We start from the raw sequence: 25,903 nt of genomic DNA on the forward strand, positions 1-25,903 counted from the left end.
TGAAATCATATTAGGTATCCTTGGCAACCACAATTGTCTGGGATTAAAAATCAACTATAAGAAAAGCTACAAAAAACCCCACACAAACACATGGAGACTAAACAATATGCTACTAAACAACCTGTGGATCACTGACTTGATCAAAGAGGAAATTTTTTTTAAAAATGCATGGAGACAAATGAAAACATAAATACACTGGTTCAAAATCTGTGTGCTGAAGCAAAACCCGTTCTAAGAGGGAAGTTAATAGTGATACATGCCTGCTTTAGGAAATGAGAAAAGTCTTAAATAATCCAGCCTTAAAGGAACTGGAAGAAGGAGAGCAAACTAAACCCAGAATTAGAAGAAGGAGAGAATAAAGACCAGAGCAAAAATAAGTGAAATGGAGATAAAAATAGGATGCTAAGAACTGGTCCTTTGAAAAGATAAATTTGATATAAACTTTTGGCCATACTCATCAAGAACAAAAAGAGACAGGGTCAAAATCTATAAAATCAGAAATGATAGAGGAGACATTATGATTGACACACAAGAAATAAAAAAGATCCTAAGAAATTGCTCTGAACAATTATACAGCAATAAAATGGACAACCTAGAAGAAATGGATAAACTCCTAGGAACCTACAATCTCATATATTTGCTTGAGCAAATCATAAAACATGGAAAATTAGAACAGATATTACCAGGAATGAAATTGAATCAATAATTTTAAAACTCCCAAAAGATAAATGTCTGGGCCAGATAGTTTCACAGATGAATTCTCCCAAACATTTAAACAAGAGTTAAAGCCTATTTTTCTCAAACTGTTCTGAAAATTGAAGTGGAAGAAGGGTTTCCAAACTCATTCTACAAGACCAGCTCCATCCTAATACCAAAACCAGAGATAGACACCAGAGAATAGAAATTTATAACTTGATATCTCTGATCGGCATAGATACAAAAATTCTCAACCAAATATTAGCAGACCAAATTCAACAGTGCATTAAAAGGATCATAAGTTATCATCCAGTGGGGTTTCCTCTAGTAATGTAAGAATAGTTCAGTATCTATAAATCAGTCAACATGAGATTCCACAGTAACAAACTGAAATATAAAAATTATATGATTATGTTAATAGATGCAGAAAAACTTTTGACAACATTCAGCATCCTTTTGTGATAAATTTGTTAATAAAGTCGGCATAGAGGATACATATCTCAACAAAATAAAGGCCACATTTTACAAGCCCACAGCTAACATCATTCTCCATGGTGAAAAGCAGAAAGCATTTTTTCTTAAGATCAGGAAGTAGACATGGATGGTCACTCTCAACCACTTTTACTCAGTATAGTTTTGGAAGTCCTAATCACAGCAGTCAGCCAGAAATAGAAATAAAAGGAATCTAAATTGGAAAGAAAAAAGTAAAATGGTCACTATGCAGATGATGTGATCTATATATAGAAAATCCTAAAGACTCCACCAAAAATTATTAGTGCTCATCAATGAATTTAGTAAATTTTCAGGATACAGAGTTAATGTACAGAAATCTGTTGATATGCTCTAGTGATAAACTATTAGGAAAGAAGTAGGAAAATCTCATCTACAATTGCATAAGAAAGAATAAACTACCTAGAAATAAATCTAACCAAGGAGGTAAAAGACCTGTACATGGGAGACTATGAGATACTGATGAAAAAAAGTGAAGACAACCCAAACAGATGGCAAGATATACATAATCATGGATTGAAAGAATTAATATTGTTAATATGACTATACTACCGAAGGTACTCTGCAGATTCAGTGCAATCTCTACCAAAATACCACTGCAGTTTTTCACAGAACTAGGACAAATAATTATAAAATTTGTTTTAAAACATATTACTCCTCAAACACCAAAGCAATCTTGAGAAGAAAAACAACAGCAACAACAATAAAAAAGCTGGAGGTATCACACTCCCTGATTTTAAACTACATTGCAAAGCTGCAATAATCAAAGTAATGTGATGCTGTCACAAGAACAGCCACATACGTCAGTGGAACAGAGTTGGGAACCCAGAAATAAACTCATACTTATGTGTTCAATTGACCCATAACAAAGGAGTCAAGAATGTGCAATGAGAAAAAGATATCTTCTTTAATAAATTGCACTGGGAAAACTAGACAGCTACATGCAAAATAATCAAACTGAACTACTTTCTCACACTACACAGTAAGTCTTCTACGTCCAACTCTTCAAGTGGCCAATTTTCAAAGATGATAATGTGTTTTTGCATGTTCAGTTACAGAAATTAGTTTGCATGTCTGACATACATTGTCATGTGCATGCATCCTCTACAAGTGGTTGTGCTTTTGTGCACTTTACTGTACAGTATGGTATAGATTACAGTAGTACAGTACCTTTATTTCAAGTTCAGGAATGTGCAGAAGCAAGTGTAAAAGCAGTGGTGGTGTAGTTGGTACTGCTACGAAATGCCAAACAATAACAATGGAAATAAAAGTGAAAATTATTGAGTGGAGTGAGGTGAAAAGATGGTAGATAAAGCTCATTCATTCAACTGTTAGCACAAGGACAAAATCACGGGACATGTGAAGTCTGCTGTGTCAGTGATGTCGACAATATCAAAGAAGCATGGAAAAGTGACAGAGGTGATTGAAAAAGTTCTCAGTGTTTGGATGCAGGATCAGCGTCAGATCAAGTCCTGCTCAGCTTAATGTTGATCCAAGAGAAAGATAAAAACTTTATGAAGACTTGAGAAAGAAAAACGGTGAAGAATCAAAGGACACATCTTTTAATGCTAGCTTTGGCTGGTTTCCAAGGTGACTCAGTGGTAAAGAATCTACCTGCCAAGCAGTAGACAGGAGTTCGATTCCTGGGTCGGAAAGATCCCCTGGAGAAAGAAATGGCAACCCGTTCCATTATTCTTGCCTGGGAAATCCCATGGGTGGAAGAGTCTGGTGGAGTATAGTCCACGGGGTTGCAAAGACTCAGACATGACTTAGTGGCTAAAACATCACCACCTATGGCTGTTTATCAGTTTAAGACTAGAGTCAATCTTTACAATGTAAAAGTAAGCAATAAGGCAGCAAGTGCAGATATGGTAGCTGCCCAGGAATTTCCTGAACACTTGAAGAAATTATTGATGAAGATGTATATTTATCCAAGCAGATTTTTAATATAGATGAGACAAGACTGTACTGGAAGATGTTGCCAGACTAAAGTCATATCAGTAAGGAGAAAAAGTTGATACCAGGATCTGAGGCAGCAAAGGAGAGGCTAAATCTGTTGTTTGGTGGTACTGCTTCTGGTGATATGGAACTATAGTCTTTCTTAATTTATTATTAACCCAAGAGCACTTAAGAACATGGCCAAGGGCTCTCTTCCAGTTGTGTGGAAGAGTAATCCCAAAGCCTCGGTTATATAGGCAATTTTCCAAGACCGATTTTTTCTATCACTTTATCCTAGAGGTAGAGAAATATTGCTTGGAGAAGGATATCCCATTCTTTTGCCACTCAACAGTGCTTTGGGCCACCACCCATTCATGCACAACTTTCATCCCAACATCTAAGTAGTGCATGTGTATGTATGCTCAGTCATGTCCAACTCTTTGTGACCTCGTGGATTAAAATCTACCAGGCTTCTCTGTCCATGGGATTTTCCAGGCAAGAATACTGGAGTGGGTTGCCATTTCCTTCTCCAGGGACTCCTCCCGACCCAGGGATTGAACCCACATCTCTTGCATCTCCTGCATTGGCAGGTGGATTCTCTACTTCTAGCGCCACCTGGCTTTCCCGGTGTCTCAGATGGTGAAGAATCCACCTGCATTGCAGGAGACCTGAGTTCAATCCCTAGATTGAGAAGCTCCCCTGGAGAAAGGAACTGCTAGCCACTCCAGTATTCTGGCCTGGAGAATTCCATGGACTGTATAGTACATGAGGTCACAAACAGTCAGATACTACTGAGCAACTTTTGCTTTCACTTTCAGTGCCACCTGGGAAGCCCCAAAGTAGTCCATCTACCACCAAATACTGCTTCTCATCCAACCTATGGACTACGGAGTTGTAGAAACTTTTATGAAATATTTACACCACACTTTTTTTGTCAGATAGTAAAGGTTAGTGGTGAATCAGGAGTAAATTTGTAACAGTTTTGGAAGGACTGTAACATCTACAAGATCATTAAAAAACTGACTTTGCTTGGTGCGAGGTTAAGGCCATCACCACCAATGAGGTTTGGAAGAACCATTACCTGCACTTTTTTCATGATTTTTGTGGATTTGAGAGGTTGGATGAGGAGTCCAAAGAGGTCTTCAGCAACTTAGTGACACTCACCAAGAAGCTGGAGGTAGATCTGCAAGAGGATGACTACACTGAACCCCTTGTTCTATAACACAAGTTTACTAATGAAGACCTCATGGAATTGGAGTCCCAGAGGAAGGACTAAGAGAGACAAGAAAAAGAAGTAACTGAAGAATGGAAGAGATTCACAACACAGGGAATGGCAAGGGGATTTTCTTTATTTAAGGGGACTCTGTTAGTTGTTGAGGCACAGGACTGTAGAGTGTAGAATGGTACATGAAGGTTGCTGCAGCTGTTCAGAAAGCAATCTGTGCTTCATGTCATCTGTGATGAGCAAAAGAGCTACTACCCAGACATCCCTGGGTAATTTTTTCAAGAGGGTACATAGAATTGAATCCAGCAAGGAACCAGAACCTGTGCCATCAGCATGAGATATGACTGAAACTGCAGCTTGCTTTCTGTCTCCTGTTGCTGGCAATCCTTCAGCTCTACCATCTCCCACCTTCTCTCCCTTTTCCAGTCAGTAACACTTCTTACTGTTCACTCGATGCCTGTCCCTATATGCCAGCTGTTTTACTGTACTGCTGCACTTTTCAAGGTATTGTACTGTAAGATTAAAACTATTTTCTTTATTTTTGTGTTTGTTTCTTAGGAATTATTTGTGTGAGAAGTATTATAAACCTATTACAGCCCAGGAGTATGTAACCTATCATGTTAGTTGGATATCTAGGCTAACTTTGTTGTACTTACGAACATGTTGGATTTATGAATGTGCTCTCAGCATGGAACTTGTCCATAAGTGAGGGACGTTCTCTCTACAAAAATAAATTCAAAATGGATTAATGACTTAAGGTAAGGCCTGAAACATAAAACTTCTAGAAGAAAACAGGTGGTCCACTATTTGATCTTAGTCTTAGAAATATATTTTTGGATCTTTCTCCTCAGGCAAAGGAAACAAAAATAAACAAATGAGACTACATCAAACTGAAAAGCTTTGGGACAGTGAAGGAAGCTTTCAACAAAACAGAAAGGTCATCTATAGGATGAGAGAAGATAATTACACACCATATACCCAATAAAGGGGCTAACATTAATATCCAAACTATACAAAGAGTTCATCAGTTCAGTCGCTCAGTCGTGTCCAACTCTTTTTGACACCATGGACCACAGCACCCCAGGCCTCCCTGTCCATCACTAACTCCTGGAGTTTACCCCAAACTCATGTCCATTGAGTCGGTGATGCCATCCAACATTCTCATCCTCTGTCATCCCCTTCTCCTCCTGCCCTCAATCTTTCCCAACATTAGGGTCTTTTCAAATGAGTCAGCTCTTCACATCAGGTGGCCAAAGTATAGGAGTTTCAGCTTCAGCATCAGGCCTTCCAATGAACACTCAGAACTGATCTCCTTTAGGATGGACTGGTTGGACCTCCTTGCAGTCCAAGGGACTCTCAAGAGTCTTCTCCAACACCACAGTTCAAAAGCATCAATTCTTTGGCACTCAACTTTCTTTATAGTCCAACTCCACATCCATACATGACCACTGGAAAAACCATAGCCTTGACTAGATGGACCTTTGTTGGCAAAGTAATGTCTCTGCTTTTTAATATGCTGTCTAGGTTGGTCGTAACTTTCCTTCCAAGGACTAAGCGTCTTTTGATTTCACGGCTTCAGTCACCTTCTGCAGTGATTTTAGAGCCCCCCAAAATAAAGTCTGATACTCTTTCCCCATCTATTTGCCATGAAGTTCTGGGCCGGATGCCATGATATTACTTTTCTGAATGTTGAGCTTTAAGCCTACTTTTTCATTCTCCTCTTTCACTTTCATCAAGAGGCTTTTTAATTCTTTTTCACCTTCTGACATAAGAGTGATGTCATCTGCATATCTGAGGTTATTGATATTTCTCCCGACAATCTTGATTCCAGCTTGTGCTTCATCCAGCCCGGCATTTTGCATGATGTATTCTGCATATTATTTAAATAAATAGGGTAACAATATACAACCTTGACATACTCCTTTCCTGATTTGGAGCCATTCTATTGTTTCATGTCCAGTTCTAACTGTGGATTCTTGACATTCATACAGATTTCTCAGGTGGGCAGTAAGGTAGTCTGGTATTCTCATCTCTTGCAGATTTTTCCACAGTTTGTTGTGATCCACATAATCAAAGGCATTGGCATAATCAATAAAGTAGAAGTAGATATTTTTCTGGAACTCTTCTTGCTTTTTCTACGATCCAACGGATGTTAGCAATTTGATCTCTCATTCCTCTGCCTTTTCTAAATCCAGCTTGAACATCTGGAAGTTCACAGTTCATGTACTGTTGAAGCCTGGCTTGGAGAATTTTGAGCATTACTTTGCTAGCATGTGAGATGACTGCAATTGTGCAGTAGTTTGAACATTCTTTGGCATTGTCTTTCTGTGGGATTGGAATAAAAACTGATCTTTTCCAGTCCTGTGGCCACTGCTGAGTTTTCCAAATTTGCTGGCATAGTGAATGCAGCACATTCACAAGATCATCTTTCAGGATTTGAAATAGCTCAACTGGAATTCCATCACCTCCACTAGCTTTATTCACAGTGATGCTTCGAAGGCCCATTTGACTTTGCATTCCAGGATGTCTGGCTGTAGGTGAGTGATCACACCATCATGGTTTTCTGGGTCATGAAGATCTTTTTTGTATAGTTTTGTGTATTCTTGCCACCTCTTCTTTATATCTTCTGTTTCTGTTAGGTCCATACCATTTCTGTCCTTTATTGTGCCCATCTTTGCATGAAATATTCCCTAGTATCTCTAATTTTCTTGAAGAGATCTCTAGTCTTTCCCATTCTATTGTTTTCCTCTATTTCTTTGCACTGATCATTTAGGAAGGCTTTCTTATCTGTCCTTGCTATTCCTTGGAAATCTGCATTCATATGGGTATATATTTCCTTTTCTCCTTTGTCTTTAGCTTTTCTTCTTTTCTCAGCTATTTAGCAGGTGTTTATTGTCTTAATGATTAAGTACATATTGGAGACCATAATTTTGTTGCTGATGAATTTTTTCCCTCTTCTTCATATTAGTCATTTGGGATTGTTTTTCCCTTCTATTTCCTTTCACCCATATTTGTTAATTTACCTTCCATATAATTAGAATAAAGTGATTGAGCTATGTAAGTGTTAAAGATGCTTAAGTGGAAAAACAGGTTTCTTGACCTACAAATTAGATTTTTTCATGGCAACTGCTGAACTAAGCAAATTAAAAAATCATTTGAACATCTGCACATTACAGTGAGAAATGAATTCAGCTTGAGGCTTTGTGTAATATATTTCTTTATATTAATTATATTCTTTCATGTGCACCAGGAACTTTGTTTCACATTAAATTATTTAAACTAATTGAAACTTTTAAAATTGAAACTTTATATTTTATTTAAATGAAAGATTCTGAGTTATTAAGTATATATCCTTCATATGATAGAAACCTATGTTATTTTCAAAGGGCACACACTGATTTATAACCCGAATAATAGGTTCCTATTAATACTCTTCCTCATGAAAGAAATTCAAGCAGCTTTTAAAGTACTTGAAACTGTAAAGATAATGGCTTCATTTTGGGGAAATTTGTTAGATTATTAGTATCCTTGATTTTTAAGTCATTGTTTTGCTAGTGAAGTGTCATTATTTACCTATGAATCTCTCTGAACACATTTCAGTTAATTTTAACCAACTTTATTTTTGTGAGATCGATTTCTATGTGTGTACTTTCAGTCTTTGTGGTAGTAAAACTTTGATAACGCAAGGCAAATTATTGAAGCTAATAAATGGCTCATAAATGCTCTGAAGTCCACCTTTTCCATTCGCATTAAAATGAATAAAAGATAATTTGCCATTACAAAAGACCTTTTGTTTCTTTAACAGGAAGTTTTGAGGGATATAATGTAGAACCAACACACCATGGGGAATGCAAAAAGAAAAATGCAAGGCAGTCCATGCCTTTGTGTTGGTAATGGTTGAAGAATAGACAAGCATAAATTACACTCTCCGTGTAAAACTATTAATACAACATAGGTCCTGAGCAAGAATCAGAACAAGTGCTACAGTTGACCCTTGAACAACACAGGTGAATTGAGTGTGTCCGCTTGCATGTGGATTCTTTTTAATGGTAAATATTACAGTAATACCTGGTTTGTGGTAGGTTGAGCCAAGGATGCAAAAAGCTGACCGTAAAGTTATAAGTGAACTTTTGACTGATTTCTAACACTTTGCATTGTTTAAGAGTGAACTTTTGTCTGATTTCTAAACACTTTGCATTGTTTAAGAGTAAACTCAATATATAATTTGGATACATATCTACCTGCAAGACAGGAGAACCAGGTTCCATCCCTGGGTTGGAAAGATTCCCTGGAGAATGGAAGCCTACCCATTCTAGTACTCTTGCCTGGAGAATTCCATGGACAGAGAAGCCTGGCGGGTTATAGGCCATGGGGTTGCAGAGTCGGACACAACTGAGCAACTAACACTTTCTTTTTTCAGGTGTGTTTGAACATTTGAATTGTCCACATCTCATGAATCCCCACTTTTAGCTGGCTTTTCCATAGCTTCATCATGCAATATAGATCTAAATTTGACCTTTCCCAGAGCAGGCTCACATACCTATCAGTGAAATTCCTTTTTGTAAAGGAACATTGAACTCACAAACAATAACACTCTTAACTTATTCCTGAATGAAGCTTATCTAACAAACATTTCTCCAAAAGGCATATCCCAGCCTGTCATCTAGGAACCGAGACAGCACTTGAGCATTGCAGCTTTTGGGTTCCTTTGAAGAGTGAAATCACCAACAGAAAGCACACCAAAAAGTGCAAAATACATGATACTAAATAGGCCATGGAAAAAGCACTTGTTTGAAACATGGGAGCTGGCATAAGAAGACAGGGCACCATCTTGTTCGATCTCAACTGGGAACTGGCCCTAAAGACTCGCACTTTTTGCTGCTTCATGAAAACCCACAGATGACTTGAAAACACTGACAGTAATGATTTGGTCATTTTCTATCTGTTCACTAGCTATTTTCCAGCAAATAAAAATCACCAAAATACACTTTTCTGATATTTGCTTTCCTGTTAAATGACACCCATATCTATCAGATACTTAAGCTAGAAATCTGAGAGTCAAATTTGACTTGTTTTCTTCACAGGGACCTTGATATACAACATATCACCAAACTGTCTTATTTCTAGCACTAACAAACTTGACATCTTTTTTTTTTTTACCCCTGAACTACTGGGTTTCCTCACATTTAATCTTGACCCTTGTAATGCAATTTCTATACTGATTAGATATATAAAAAACCACAGACATAATAATTGTGTGTAAATGGCTCACCATTACTTTAAAGTCCAAGTTCAAACTCTTTGATATGATTTATAAAACCCTGCCACCTTTTCGTGATTGCTTTCCATCTGTTTTTCTGTTCCAGTCACAATAATATATAAAATAGATATAAAACTGGAGATTATATAGAAAAACACTCCCTGTATTCATACAAATTGAAACCTGACATTTTATTTAAATCAATTTTTCTAAGCTAGGAGACAGTTTAATGCTGCTTTAGATGTAATTTGATTTTCCTGTCTACTTATAGTGAGAGATGTATGCAAAATGAAATTTTGATAGCTAGAACTACCTCAATAAGTTGATATCCAAAGTTCTAAATCCAATAGTATCAATGTAGAAATGCCCTAATGCAATTCTAATGTCATTTAAAAATATTATTTATGTTAATAATATTTAAGATATAGGAACATGAAGATCTTGCTTAGCATTGAAAATAAATCTTATATGATTTTAATTTGAACTGTATATTTTACATCATATCATACATCATTTTACTTATTTATTTTTATACCACTGGTATCCAGTTACTCATTTTTGAAAATGAATCTTGATTTCTCTCTGGAAAACCAGCTTTTCTTCTATCTCAGTCCACCCTACCCCTAACCAAGCTGCAGATTTGAGACTTAAAGATATGACCAAGGCTAAGCCAACTTCATCCCTTGACCTCAGTGTTTAATTTAGGGATGGATGCATGGCACGATCAGATCCATTGACAGCCTGTGATCAATGAAATTCTGGTAAAGACTTGCTTATTTTTCTTTCTGCATTTAACATGAATAGATGTAATTTCTGGACCAGTTGAGTTCATCTTATTACTATAAAGGAAAATCTGTTTCAGGATTAAGTAAGGGAAATGAACTTGAGAGATGGAGGGAAATGAAGCTGAGAGATGGAGAAAAATAAGGTCTTGGTGAAATTGATGAGCTCCTGCTTCAAGCCATTCTTGCAGTCAACCTAAGGCTGGCACTTTTCTATTATGAAAGAGTTTAAATTCCTTTTTAATTTAAAAGAGTTGGAATAGGTCTGTTTTCTCAGTTGAAAACTGAAGAGTCCTAAGCAGTGCAACACATAACAATATAGTCATTTAGGTCATCTGCAATTTTTTTGAGTCAGAGCATATATATGCAAAGTGTTAGTAACTTAATTTAGATTTCACTGAGTTGTATTATGATAACATTATTTTCACATATGCACATCTGTTCTTCATCAGAAACCGCTGGAATCTCTATTATTTATACTTTTTGCATATGTACTATTGTTCTCTGTTTGTATTTTAAAGACCTATAACCCCTTTAAGGACAGCAAAATTTATGTTCTCACTTTAATTTTTAACTTTTGTTAATATAAATTAACACAAAGTATGTTTACAAACAAGTTTAATTAAAAAAGAACGGTGAATTGTTATATATACATGGAGACAATGAAAACCAGTTTGAAATGGAATTGCCAAGTACAGATTCTTTCTTCACAAACATACGGTTAAATATAACTATGGAGATTTTATATTCTTTGGTTTTTATAGAAAACTACACATAATATTGGCACTTTTTTCCCTTAAATAAAGGAAAATATGATTCCATCATTAAGAGGAAAAACTCCATTATAATTGACTCTCAATTATTTTTACAAGATGTGTCTATAGTCAGGCTTTAATTTCACATCAACTTTTTTCCAATCCAAAGGAATGCCTTTTCTGTTAATGGAGTGTCAGTGTGTGTTCAACATTTATGAATGTAAAAATGAAATATGCATATTTCATAAATAGTAGAGTGTTAAGCAAGTTTTCATGGTACTAGTATTCCCGAAATTATTATCTATTTTATGGTGTGATTTGACCGCCTTTTAACAGAAACCTAGCAGCTTTGTATTTTGCAAGTCTTCTTAATAGGGACTAGAATGTGAGGTGATGACCTTCTGAGTTCTGGTGACCAGCCTCAGGATCCTTGAAAAGGCTGTGCTATAGTCTTTCCCATAGCTGTGGATGCTGGTAAAATTGTCTTCATCTAAAAAAGTGCTGCAAGTGCTTTCAATCATCTTTTTAGTTCCTTTCCAGGAATATTAGCAGTGATGATAAACCAAAATGTAGAATTTTCCCCAGTTGTTTTTAGTACTTTAAAACTCTTATCAGTTTTCCTAAATCAGAGACATGAGTTTTGAGGCTGAATTTTTGGAATGGATGCTGTCTCTATTATGGTTTTCTTTCTTTTTCTTTTTTTGAGATGAATTCTGTTCATTTTGTTTCCCTCTTAACAAACTGATGATTGAAATCCAGACTTAATTAATCAGGGAGATATCTTACATGCTTTATTTCATGAGCAAATAGTTTCACAATTCTAAAAGACATGTTTTGGCAGAATTTCTAAAGTGATAATTTTGGAATTTAATGATTTATTAATGTGTAAAAGAAAAACACCCAACAGAAATAAACAAATGGCAATCAACTCTCTTATATTTTATATAAATATAAATGTGTCATTGACTAGTGTTTGAATGTGTAAATTAATATTCAAATGCTATATATGTACTTCTGTAAATGTTTAAGTAAATGTGTGTCAGTGTTTACATAGTACACATTTTTTGGCCACATTTTATGAGTAATTTATGCAGAATTCAAAAATTACTCTGAAAGTATTAGAAAGAAAAAAAAATATTCTCAGTAGTGCTCTGCCACAGAGAAGAAATAATAATACTACTGATTATTTTGGTGGGCAGAGTAAGGAAGGTTGAAGGTGATACTGGGAAATTTTAAATAAGCCCCAGCATCAGAATGTATAAAGGAAGGATGGTGGAAAATTAGAAAAATCTTCAGAAGAGATTTTAAATTGAGAATATGATTTGACAGATAAGAATGTAAATAATCATGAGCAAAAAAAACAAGCTATTATATAGCAAAATTAATTCAACCCTCAGCAACTATATTGCATACCTATTATGTGTACCTGGCACTATGTTGGATTCTTAGAACACAATCAAAATGAACAAAGTAACTGGTGAACCTGTTTGCAGGGAAGGAATGGAGATGCAAAACAGAGAATGGCCATGTGGACACAGCGGGGGAAGAAGAGGGTGGGATGAGTTGAGAAAGTAGCATTGGTTTACATACACTATCATGTATAAAATGGAGAGCTAGTGGGAAGCTGCTGTATAGCACACGGAGGTCAACTTGGTGCTTCTGTGATGACCTGGGAGGGTGGGTGGGGGGGCAGGAGGGAGGCCCAAGAGGGAGGGGATTATATACATAAGCGTATACATATATGGGTTTCCCAGGTGGCGCTAGTGGTAAGGAATCTGCCTGCCAGTTCAGGGCATGCAAGAGATGCAGGTTCCATCCCTGGGTCGAAAGATCCCCTGGAGTAAGAAATAGCAGCCCACTCCAGTATTCTTGCCTGAAAAAACTCCATGGACAGAGAATTTAGTGGGTTACAGCCCATAGGGTCACAGAGAGTAGGACAAGACTGAGTGGTTGAGCACACAGCAGACAGATAGATAGATATAGTTGGGCTTCCCTGGTAGCTCAGCTGGTAAAGAATCAGCATGTGATGCAAGAGACCCCAGTTCAATTCCTGGGTTGGGAAGATTCCCTGGAGAAGGGATAGGCTACCCACGCTGGTCTTTAGGGCTTCTCTGGTGGCTCAAATGGTAAAGAATCTACCTGTAATGCAGGAGACCTGGGTTCAATCCCTGGGTCGGTAAGATCCCCTGGAGGAGGGCATGGCAACCCACTCCAGTATTCTTGTCTGGAGAATCCCCAAGGGCAGAGTAGCCTGGTGGGCTACAGTTCATAGGGTCACAAAGAGCTGGACATGACTGAGTGACTAATCACACACATTTATGTAGTTAAGACTGACTCATGTTGTTGTACAGTACAAACCAACACAACACTGTAAAGCAATTATCCTCCAATTAAAAAAAAAAAAATGAACAAAATAGACATAGCTCCTGCCCTCACAATTTTAGAGCCAAGCAAAGCCATTACTAGCAGCTTCAGAGGGACACACAGCAAGAAACATGCCCTCAAATCAACTCTTGATGAGGCTTAGAGTTTGATGTTATTAATGATGCCTTCCATCTGGTACTTGGTAGCTTCCTGTCTATTTCAGTCTATTTCTGCTCTTTATTCTTGCAAAGCACTAAGCTAAGCTGTTTCTGCTTCTCTCAAGGAGGGTATACAGTTTCAAAATGTAAATGTACCCAATTTCTAATTATATAAATATTTTAAGTCATCCTTTTTCTTTCTTTAACATTGCTGTGTTCAGTGCCCTATGCCATAGAACTAGTTTTGTTTTGTTTTTTTTCTCTCTCTCTCTCTAAATTTTAAAACCTTTCAAAAGATTATTCCAATACATGGTAATAAGTCCTATGGTCAAAGGAATTGAGTGCACTGAGCAGAAATTCATGTGTGTCACTTAGAGACTGTGGTAGAAGGTTCAGGTGGCGTCTAAAATGAGACCTGAAAGAAGCAGAGCAAGGCTGAGAAGGAAGGCAAAGGAAATCTTAGTTGAAGAGTTGTTCATTTTGGTAAAGATCCAGCTGAGTATTTTCTGTTGTAAAGTACTGCACCCACAGATTTAAAACCTGTTAATTTGTATGATAATGAAGTCTGGTTGAGGAAATAAAGAAGAATTATGACACACTAGAGTGTCCATATCATCCATGGCAAGTCAGAAGAATGCATTTGCAAATTAACAAATGTGTTCTTCCTTTTGGAACAAGGTTATTTGGGAGTCTCTGTTTCCTAGCATAGAGGCCAGATGGCAGCAGTCACAGATTGCCATCCTCTGCATGCTGGTAGTTGTCAACTTCAGATGCTAATGTGGTATCAGAGGCAACTACTGCCAAATAATTTTTAAATCTATATATATGAGTGAACATCCACTATATTCTAGGCACTGGGCAAACAGTTATAAGCAAAAGCTGATTAGTATTGTTTTAGTAGAGCTTGTGGTTTAATGAGGCTTTAAGAAGCTGTGCAATGGCAAATTTTATCCTCTCTTAAACTAATTCTGAATTTTTATAGAATTCTGGATAGCATAATTTGGATTAATTGGGGAGAGGTAGGGAGTAAACATAGGGAAAATGAGCAGGTAGATCAGAGTATCTTCTTTCTCAGACACAGTAAGGGGATAGGAAGAAAAAAGTGGGTGGTTATTTCCTTTGCAATACTTCCCTTTGTGCTATACATCACTCACCCAAGGGATTCAATCTGGCAGTTTCTTCAGTCATATCTAATTAAAGGTCATGCCTTAGAATAGGAGAATAATATTAATATGTGCACAAATGAGAAGTTGAATGGGGTATAATTATATGACTTTTGTCTGTGCCACTGGAAGGGTGGATTTAATATCAGCTCAGATTGGGGAAAGATTTTAGGGGAAAAAAAATCAGAAATTTAGGTGTCGGTTATGCAAAGTTGGAGACATCCATTTGAGAAAAATTGAGTAGGCAGTTGAATTTGAATGTATGAGTTCAGAAGAGAGGACTGAGCAAGATGTATAAATTTGGCAAACTTGGGCATAGAGATGCATTACTCTTTGAGTATAATTCCAAAAGGATAGATTTTAAGAAGAAAAGGGAATGAACTAGCCAAGGATACTCAGAAGGAGTAAACATAAAGTGGGAGGAAAAGTAAGAGAATAGAGATTCAAGGATGAGGAAGTGATCGATTATGTTAAATGTAGACAAGATATGTCAGAGGCCTCATGCCTGATTTCTGCGTTGTGCCACATAGAGGTCATTGGTGACCTTGGCATTTGCAGATTTGGTCTGGAAGTGGAATAGGCTTAATAAAGAACAAAATGTGAGGAATTGGAGCCAGGGGTTTTAATCTTTGTAAATGTTATGAGCTAAATTGTGTCCTGCAAAATTTGTGTCTGTGTGTGTATTATCACTCAGTCATATCTGACTCTTTGTGATCCCATGGACTAGCCCACCAGGCTCCTCCATTCATGGGATTTCCCAGGCAAGAATACTGGAGCGAGTTGCCATTCCCTTCTCCATGGGATCTTCCTGACCCAGGAACTGAACCCAGATCACCAGCATTACAGGCAGATTCTTGAAGCCTTAATCCTCAGTACTTTAGAATGATAAATATTTGGAGACGGCACATTTAAAGGGATAATTAAGTTAAACTGTTCAGTTCAGTTCAGTTGCTCAGTCGTGTGCAACTCTGCGACTCCATGGACTGCAGCATGCCAGGCCTACCTGTCCATCACCAACTCCCAGAGTTTACTCAAACTCATGTCCATTGAGTCGGTGATGCCATCCAAGGTGATGTCATCCCCTTTTCCTCCCTCCTTCAATCTTTCCCAGCATCAGGGTCTTTTCAAATGAGTCAGCCCTTTGCATCAGGTGGCCAAAGTATTGGAGTTCCAGCTTCAGCATCAGTTCTTCCAAATGAACACCCAGGACTGATCTCCTTTAGGATGGACTTGTTGGACCTCTTTGCAGGCCAAGGGACTCTCAAGAGTCTTCTCCAACAAGCATCAATTCTTCAGTGCTCAACTGTCTTTATAGGCCAACTCTCACATCCATACATGAGTATTGGAAAAGCCATAGCCTTGACTAGGTGGACAGATGTTGGCAAAGTAATGTCTCTGCTTTTTAATATGCTGTCTAGGTTGGTCATAACTTTGCTCCCAAGGAGTAAACGTCTTTTAATTTCATGGCTGCAATCACCATCTGCAGTGATTTTGGAGCCCCAAAAATAAAGTCAGCCACTGTTCCCCATCTATTTGCCATGAAGTGATGGGACTGGATGCCATGATCTTCGTTTTCTGAATGTTGAGTTTTAAGCCAACTTTTTCACTTTCCTCTTTCAGTTTCATCAAGAGGCTCTTTAGTTCTTCTTCACTTTCTGCCATAAGGGTGGTGTCATCTGCATATCTGAGGTTATTGATATTTCTCCCAGCAATCTTGATTCCAGCTTGTGCTTCTTCCAGCCCAGCATTTGTCATGATGTATTCTGCATATAAGTTAAATAAGCAGGGTGACAATATACAGCCTTGACGTACTCTTTTTCCTATTTGGAACCAGTCTGTTGTTCCATGTGCAGTTCTAACTGTTGCATCCTGAGCTGCATACAGATTTCTCAAGTGGCAGGTCAGATGGTCTGGTGTTCCAATCTCTTTCAGAATTTTCCACAGTTTATTGTGATCCACACAGTCAAAGGCTTTGACATAGTCAATAAAGCAAAAACAGATTGTTGTTCTTATGTAAAGGGCAAATTTGATCACACAGAGTCACCAGTGATGCTTGAACTCAGAGGTAGGACCCTGTGAGGACATAGTCAGAAGTTGCTGTCTGCCAGCCAAGGAGAAATCAACCCACTGGCCCCTTGTTTGATCTTAGGCTTCCAGCCTCCAGAACTATGAGGAAATAAATTTAAGTCATGCAGGTATTTTGTTATGGCAGCTCTAGAAAGCTAATATCACAAGTCTCAGTGTCAGTTTATTTCTTCCACGGTCAAGGTGGCCGAGTGCATTCACCGTCTTCTGCAAGGTTGTTTCCCTCAGTTCATGTGCTGATGATGTATATTGTCTTTCAATAACCCTGGTTCTATCTAGGGGACTTCTGTGGGAGATTTCTGTGGTGCGGTATTTCTTTGCCAGGTCTCCTGTCAAAATAGAAACTCCATATCATCAAAAATTGGCAGATTACACCATTGTGAACAGCAGAGTTAATAATCATTTATTACTCCAATTTCTTAATTTCTTGTCTTTTCTGGCTTCCAAAAGATTTCTCTTACTTTCCTGCTAGCTAAGACATACATGTTAAAAAGTGGTGTGTCGTGTGTATGTTTGATACTATTTTTTTAACTTTTCAAGGTATTTCATTTGGGGAGAGTTTATGGAGTGTGTTTCACGATATTGTCAAAAGCAAAATCCTGAATTACTTTGATTTTTTTTTTCCTTTTGTAATAAAGCAATTTGTTCTTTTCTGCATGTTGCCAATGTGATCATAGTTACTTGCTTGCTTTTTGATCCAGCTGGCTTGTCATTAATCTCAGAGACAATCTATATTAAGTACTTGCCAGTGTCTCTGATTGGGCTCCCTGGAAGTAGAACAAATTATCCAGCTCATGGTGAAGGAGGTGGATCTGGGTGCTAAATTTTCATGTCCATCATATTCAGTTATATGTACTTAATCATGATACAGTCTTAGCAATAATATTTATTTACTAAATTAGTTGAAGCTGAAATAGCCAGTTTTTCTTATGTAAATAAATTTTAATCCAATAAATTCCAAATGTATCTATCAGCCATTGTGGTATATGAAATATACCATTTTAGTGTATTTTATAATCAGAAAAAAAAAAAACGCAATAGGTTAAAAAATAGAAAATTTGTGGTCAAAAGTGAAAGTGTTATTTGCTTAGTCTTATCTGACTCTTTGCGATTGCATGGACTGTAGCCCACCAGCCTCCTCTGTCCATGGGATTTCCCAGGCAAGAATACTTGAGTGGGTTGTGATTTCCTCCTCCAGGGGATCTTCCCAACCCAGAGACTGAACCTACTTCTCCCGAATTGGCAGTTGGGTTCTTTACTACTGAGCCACCAGGGAAGCCTACATGATGTGAGATAGAGGTCCAATTTCTTTTTTTCCTATTTGTATGCATATTTAAAAAAAAAATTAAAGTGCCTCTTTTTCCTATTGATCTCTCATAATGTTTTTGTTTCACAGTAATATTTAATAAATGCATGAGCCAATTTTTTGACTGTTGTATTCCCCTAATCAATTTTTCTTTCTCTGTGCCATGCTTAGAATCTTTTGATTACCATAGGATCCTAGGTCTTGATCTCCGTCAGGTAGAGAGGATATCTACTCTTTATTCTCCTTCACAAAATATCTTGTTTAATCTTTCACCATCTATAGAATCAGCTTATCAGGTTCCACAAAATTGCCTATGTGATTTAGATTGGAATTTTATGTAATTTTTGTTTTATTTTATAATATAAATACCAAATTGTTTATCAAAGCAATTGGGACAACTTAAATTATGCTGGTAATTAATAAGAAACCCTTATTAATTTGAGAAGGAAATTTTAGAATAAACTTTCCAAAAGGTTAAAAAACATGTCCCTCATACAAATATGAACTGAAATGTCAAAACTTATACTCAACTCATTAATGAGGGATACAGCACTGATTTCAAACTGGTAGAGTATTGAAGAAGTTAGGTATTTCTAGACAATGCTAAAATAAGATGTCTGGGTTAGTAGTCCCACCTCTAGAAGTTCTGTGGAACATTTGGTGTTTTCTCTTTTGTTGGGTGGAGATTTGTTGCTTAACTACTTGACACAAATCTACTCACTAAGGTCTGTTCCTTCACTGTTGAAGAAATGCACAGAAAATGTAAAGTCAAGGTGAGCAGTTTATTAAAAGAACATCTTGAAACCTTTTTTCCTGCTTCCAAATTTTGGATACTTTTTCTGACAAAATCGACAGAAAAAAATTGACAGCAAATGTTTCTCTAATATAACATTTTCACACTTTAAACTATACCATTGTCTATCTTCTTGTACAATTTTAGGAAAAAAAAATATTGGGAAAATTCCCTGAGAGAAGTTATTTGCCTGCTAAAATGATGAGTTAATAAACAGGTTTTTAGATCACTGTTATCATTTGTCATCTACATAATTTACATTTTATGTTCTTTAGTAAAAATATGGATGATATACTGATTATTTATTAGAAAAAATACATGATTATTATTCCTGCATTTTTTTCATAATCAGCCAACAAAACTTAAAGTTACACAATTCCATAAGCGGATTGTGGGAAAATGGTGGATCGTAATATAGAGAACAATATAGAAGAACACCATACAGTTGCTAACAATAATGCTCTAGACCCACATTCTCTATGTTTAAGTAAACATAATTATGTTATAAATCTGCAGGTGTAAGATAATTCCCTCTATACAGTTGTTTAAATAATTGAAATGTCACCAGACATTTGTAGATAAAGCAAAACTAAGTTTATTTAAACTCCCTGAAGCTAGAGATTAAACATTAGCTATGTTTCATAGGATAATGTTAGAAGTAATATCTTTATTATAGTTCGGAATAAGTGCGAGAGGGATCTTTTATGGTGAAAGGGGTTTCGAATGGTGAAAATTCGTCGTAAGTCCCTTTGAACTGGCGGAAACAACAAAGTGAGGGTTTTGAACGAGTAATAAGACTATGAAAGTCTTGTAAATAAGTGATGTATATTGTTCCCAGTAAGTTGATCTGGAGAGATTTTCTGGAGTAAAACAGTGAAGTTATTTACTGCTTTATATACTTATTTTTCCTAAGCAAATGTTTCTTAGAGCAATCTTCAGTTCAGTTCAGTCGCTCAGTCGTGTCCGACTCTTTGTGACCCCATGGACCGCAGCACGCCAGGCCTCCCTGTCCATCGCCAACTCCTGGAGTTGACTCACACTCATATCCATTAAGTCAGTGATGCCATCTAACCATCTCATCCTCTGTTGTTCCCTTCTCTTTCCTGCCTTCAATCTTTCCCAGCATCAGGGTCTTTTCAAATAAGTCTATTCATCGCATCAGATGGCCAAAGTATTGGAGTTTCAGCTTCAGCATCAGGCTTTCCAATGAATATTCAGGACTGATTTCCTTTAGGATAGACTGGTTGGATCTTCTTGCAGTCCAAGGGACTCTCAAGAGTCTTCTCCAACACCACAGTTCAAAAGCATCAATTCTTCAGTGCTCAGCTTTCTTTATAATTCAACTCTCACATCCATACATGACTACTGGAAAAACCATAGCTTTGACTAGACAGACCTTTGTTGGCAAAGTAATGTCTCTGGATTTTAATATGCTGTCTAGTTTGGTCATAACTTTTCTTCCAAGGAGTAAGTGTCTTTTTATTTCATGGCTGCAGTCACCATCTGCAGTGATTTTGGAGCCCAGAAAAATAAAGTCTGCCACTGTTTCCACTGTTTCCCCATCTATTTTCCATGAAGTGATGGGACCAGATGCCATGATCTTCGTTTTCTGAATGTTGAGTTTTAAGCCAACTTTTTCACTCTCCTCTTTCACGTTCATCAAGAGGCTCTTTAGTTCTTCTTCACTTTCTGCCATAAGGGTGGTGTCATCTTGGAGGAATCAACTATATCAAATTGACATCAATGATCCACAGTTTTTGTTTTCCTTCCATAAATATTTGTCTAGTAACACTTTTTAACTATCAACATTCCAGAAAAAAAGTTATTTGCTATTGTCTAGTTGTTTGTCTCACATAGGAAGTGTCTCTAACTTTTATAACAACCATGTTAATGAAAGTAATATCCGCATTTTGTAGAGAATGAAAGTTAGGAAAACTGGTAGTACAATGCATATCATTTGATCCCAAAGTCTGTGCTCTTATCCCTCTTAGCCATTATGCTAAAGTAAACAAAAGGAACAAACAAAAGAACATACCAACACATGATTGTGGGGATGAAGTCAGTTTCCCTAGAAAACACAGTTGTTTATTGTAGTATTTATTGAGTGAAATTCTATTTGTGACTGTTTTCTCCCTCTTTTGCCAGGTTGTGCAACCATGTCTTTAATAGTATTCAACCCCTATGATTTTTCTATTAAAAGTCATATGTATGTTATTCAAGTGCAGCTTCCCTGGTGGGTCACATGGTAAAGAACCTACCTGCAATGTAGGAGACCTGAGTCCAATCCCTCGGTCAGGAAGATCCCCTGGAGAAAGAAATGGTTACCCACTCCGGTGTTCTTGCCTGGAGAATGTAATGGCTAGAGGAACCTGACAGGCAACAGTCTGTGGAGTCACAATGAGTCAGACATGACTGAACAACTAACACTTTCGCTTTTCATGTTACTTAAGAAAGAATATTAAGTGATAAAAGATCCTAAAGAAATATATATCCTCAGTGAACTGTGTCTATTACTGACCTGGGACTTTTTCCTTTGAGGTGCAGAATGGAAGAGGCTGCTTGGAGGACTAATCTCAAATCTAATGTCACTGGTGCAAAGAATTAAATAAAACTAAAAGGTGCTACTTTCACTGCATGTGCAAGTCTCCATATAGTTTCCAATTTCATAGTAACAACTAGCATCTGTTGCACATGACCAGACTATTTGAGATCCAATGAGTCACTCTCCGAAAACAAACACATTTCTCCTCAAGCTGGGGTTTGCTACTTGATCATGCTGCCCATTCATAGCAATCCTGGGCTGTGGGAGCATCATTATAGTTTCCTTCAAGGTTTTAAAATGATTGATGCAAGAGTCCAATCTGAGTTAGAAATTACATGTTGTCTTCTTTCCTCTTCTTATAAGTATACAGAAAAAGAAAAGAGGATTTACACATTGTAGTTGATGGGAGATTTGATTAGGTGGTTGTTAGATTTGTAGTGGGATTGTGCTACCTATAAGCTTCTAAATCATTCTGTGAATAACAGCTTTATATTTTAATAATATATGTTTGCATGTATGCATGTTTATATATATATATATTAACATCTTATGGGTGTGTATATATACATATATACATATACACACACACACACACACACACATATATATATATATATATATATATATATATCTTTATACCCTTTTTAGTCATTAAGTCATGTCCAACTCTTTGTGATGCCATGGACTGTAGCCTGCGAGGCTTCTCTGTCCATGGGATTTTCTATGCAAGAATACTGGAGTGAGTTGCCATTTCCTTCTCCAGAATATCTTCCCAACCCAGGGATCAAACCCAGGTCTCCTGCATTCCAGGCAGATTCTTTACCACTGTGCCACTCCTGAAGCATAACTTTATACCCAAAGCTAAATCCTCTCCTAGCTTGTTTATCTTTTGCTTCCCATGCTTAGGTTTAAAAATTGAGATTACTTAAGTTTAATTATTTTAAACACAATGGGGAAGTACAGAGAGTAGGTCTTGAAAATGAGCATTGCACATCAGGACGTGAGTGTTTAAACTGAAGAAAAACTTGAATACAAAAGTATTCTTGGGTTCACTTTTAATATGTTTTCCCCTGGAAGCCACAAGATTGTGTGTTTCCAGTTACTGGCAAGCTGTGATTACCAAGGAATGACAAAAGCGTAAATGCAGTTATTGAGGGGCATCAGCATTATGTTACCCAGAATGAAAGAAAACTGATGAGTGATTAGCACCCCAGAATCTTTCCTCGTTACACTACATATATCTGTCTTTCGTGTGTCACTGATCCTGCTCACAGCGCCAGTTATCTCACTGTATCTCACTGAGCACACTGTTTGCTGAACTCTGGGTAGGCAAGGCATGAGCTAAGAGTCTGGAAGAAATATCAAGGAGTTGCGGAACTGCAAGACACGTTTATTATCACCTGGATGATGCAGCAGCCATAGCAGCAGCCATAGCATAACCTAACACAATACAACTTCTCTCCTGACTGGCACAGTGGCCATAACAGTATCCTCTCCTGCTACTGCAGCAGCCATCGCAGGAGACACAGTATATTTTGTCATCTCATGGCTGACCCAGTGGACACGGCCAATGACACAGCAGCAGTGCCGCTGTATTTTAGGTGGAGCTCACATATCCCTATAGCACAAAGTAGCTCCTGACCAAGCCAGTACCTCCTGAAGGTATGCACACTGCTGTAAATGATCTCAGCTGTTACATAGTCATTATTTACAAAATGTAGGGCAAGGAAGCCTGAACACTCCATCTTGGCTAATTTGCTCTCTCCCCACACATCAATATATATATACACACATCACTATGTATATATATATATTTAAATACACATATATGTACATGCATATATATGCATATATATATGCATAAAGTAGATGGTTTCCCTCTCTGAAAATGGAATTATTTAAAACTTTATTTTTACAGTGCAGAGAATGCTATTGAAAGTCTCCAGAATTAATCTCTGCCTCCTTATCAGTTCAGTTCAGTTCAGCTCAGTCCCTCGGTCGTGTCCGACTCTTTGCGACCCCATGAACCACAGCTCGCCAGACCTCCCTGTCCATTACCAACTCCCGGAGTTTACCCAATCCCATGTCCATTGAGTCTGTGATGAACTCTAACCATCTCATCCTCTGTTGTCCCCTTCTCCTGCCCTCAATCTTTCCCAACACTAAGGTCTTTTCAAATGAGTCAGCTCTTTGCATCAGGTGGCCAAAGTATGAGAATTTCAGCTTCAACATCAGTCCTTCCAATGAACACCCAGGCCTGATCTCCTTTAGGATGGACTGGTTGGATCTCCTACAGTCCAGGAGACTCTCAAGAGTCTTCTCCAACACCACAGTTCAAAAGCATCAATTCTTCGTCACTCAGCTTTCTTTATAGTGCAATTCTCACATCCATACATGACTACTGGAAAAACCGTAGCCTTGACTAGACAGACCTTTGTTGACAAAATTAATGTCTCTGCTTTTTAATATGCTGTCTAAGTTGGTCATAACTTACCTTCTAAAGAATAAGCGTCTTTTAATTTCATGGCTGCAATCACCATCCACAGTGATTTTGGAACCCAGAAAAATAAACTCAGCCACGGTTTCCACTGTTTCCCCATCTATTTGCCATGAAGTGATGGGACTGGATGCCATAATCTTAGTTTTCTGAATGTTGAGCTTTAAGCCAACTTTTTCACTCTCCTCCTTCACTTTCATCAAGAGGCTCTTTAGTTCTTCTTCACTTTCTGCCATAAGGGTGGTGTCATCTGCATATCTGAGGTTATTGATATTTTCCCCAGCAATCTTGATTCCAGCTTGTACTTCTTCCAGCCCAGCATTTCCCCTGATATACTCTGCATATAAGTTAAATAAGCAGAGTGACAATATAAAGGCTTGGCATACTCCTTTTCCTGATTGGAACCAGTCTGTTGTTCCATGTCCAGTTCTAACTGTGGCCTCCTTATAAGATGTTACTAATGGAGATGGGAAAGTGAAGCAATATAATTATGAAAAGAATAAGATGGACAGAAAGATGTTGGCAAGTGACTTAGGAGAGACTCCATAAAGTTTTAAAAATGAGGTTATTGGTGTAAATAGTAAAGACTGGAAGCCAATTAGAAGATCCTTTGAAGCACTTGAGCTTGACCAATTGAAACTAATTCTGGGGGGAAGAAAAATTTATAGTAGGCTCATTTATTTATTTTTTTACAAGGTTCCATTTGAATGGTTCAGTTCAGTTCAGTTCATTTGCTCCATCATGTCTGACTGTTTGCAACCCCATTGACTGTAGCATGCCATGCCTCCCTGTCCATTGCCAACTCCCGGAGTTTACTCAAGCTCATGTCCATTGAGTCCGTGATGCCATCCAACCATCTCATCCTCTGTCATCCCCTTCTCCTCCCATCTTCAATCTTTCCCAGCATCAGGGTCTTTTCTAATGAGTCAGTTCTTCCCATCAGGTGGCCAAAGTATTGGAGTTTCAGCTTCAACATCAGTCCTTCCAATGAACACCCAGGACTGATTTCCTTGCAGTCCAAGGGGCTCTCAAGAGTCTTCTCCAACACCACAGTTCAAAAGCATGAATTCTTCAGTGCTCACCTTTCTTTATAGTCCAACTCTCACATCCATACATGACTACTGGAAAAACCATAGCCTTGACTAGACAGACCTTTTATGGCAAAATAATGTCTCTGCTCTTTAATATGCTGTCTAGTTTGGTCATAACTTTCCTGCCAAGGAGTAAGTGCCTTTTAATTTCATGGGGGCAGTCATCATCTGCAGTGATTTTGGAGCCCCCCAAAATAAAGTCTGTCACTGTTTCCACTGTTTCCCCATCTATTTGCCATGAAATGATGGGCCCGATTCCATGATATTTGTTTTCTTTTTTTTTTTTTTTTTAGAATTCAGGCTTCTTTTATTATTATTTTGCAATGTACATTTTTATTGTATTATTTTTTAAATTTAAATTTATTTAATTAGAGGCTAATTACTTTACAATATTGTATTGGTTTTGCCATACATCATCATGAATCTGCCACAGGTGTACACATGTTTCTGAATGTTGACCTTTAAGCCAACTTTTTCACTCTCCTCTTTCAGTTTCATCAAGATAAGGGTGGTGTCATCTGCATATCTGAAGTTATTGATATTTCTCCCTGCAATCTTGATTCCAGCTTGTGCTTCTTCCAGCCCAGCATTTCTCATGATGTACTCTGCATATAAATTAGATAGGCAGGGTGACAATATACAGCCTTGATGAACTCCTTTTCCTATTTGGAGCCAGTCTGTTGTTCCATGTGCAGTTCTAACTGTTGCTTCCTGAGCTGCATACAGATTTCTCAAGAG

At 37.6% G+C, this 25,903-nt stretch overlaps 1 protein-coding gene across 11 annotated transcripts in view; it reads left to right on the plus strand.

The window, feature by feature from the left end:
- The window catches only part of KCNT2 (potassium sodium-activated channel subfamily T member 2), a 433,505-nt gene that overhangs the window by 107,311 nt on the left and 300,291 nt on the right, over nt 1-25,903 (plus strand). The window lies entirely within an intron of this gene.

The sequence above is a fragment of the Bos indicus x Bos taurus genome, chromosome 16 (assembly GCF_003369695.1).
Source record: "Bos indicus x Bos taurus breed Angus x Brahman F1 hybrid chromosome 16, Bos_hybrid_MaternalHap_v2.0, whole genome shotgun sequence".
In the NCBI taxonomy this organism is placed as follows: Eukaryota; Metazoa; Chordata; class Mammalia; order Artiodactyla; family Bovidae; genus Bos; species Bos indicus x Bos taurus.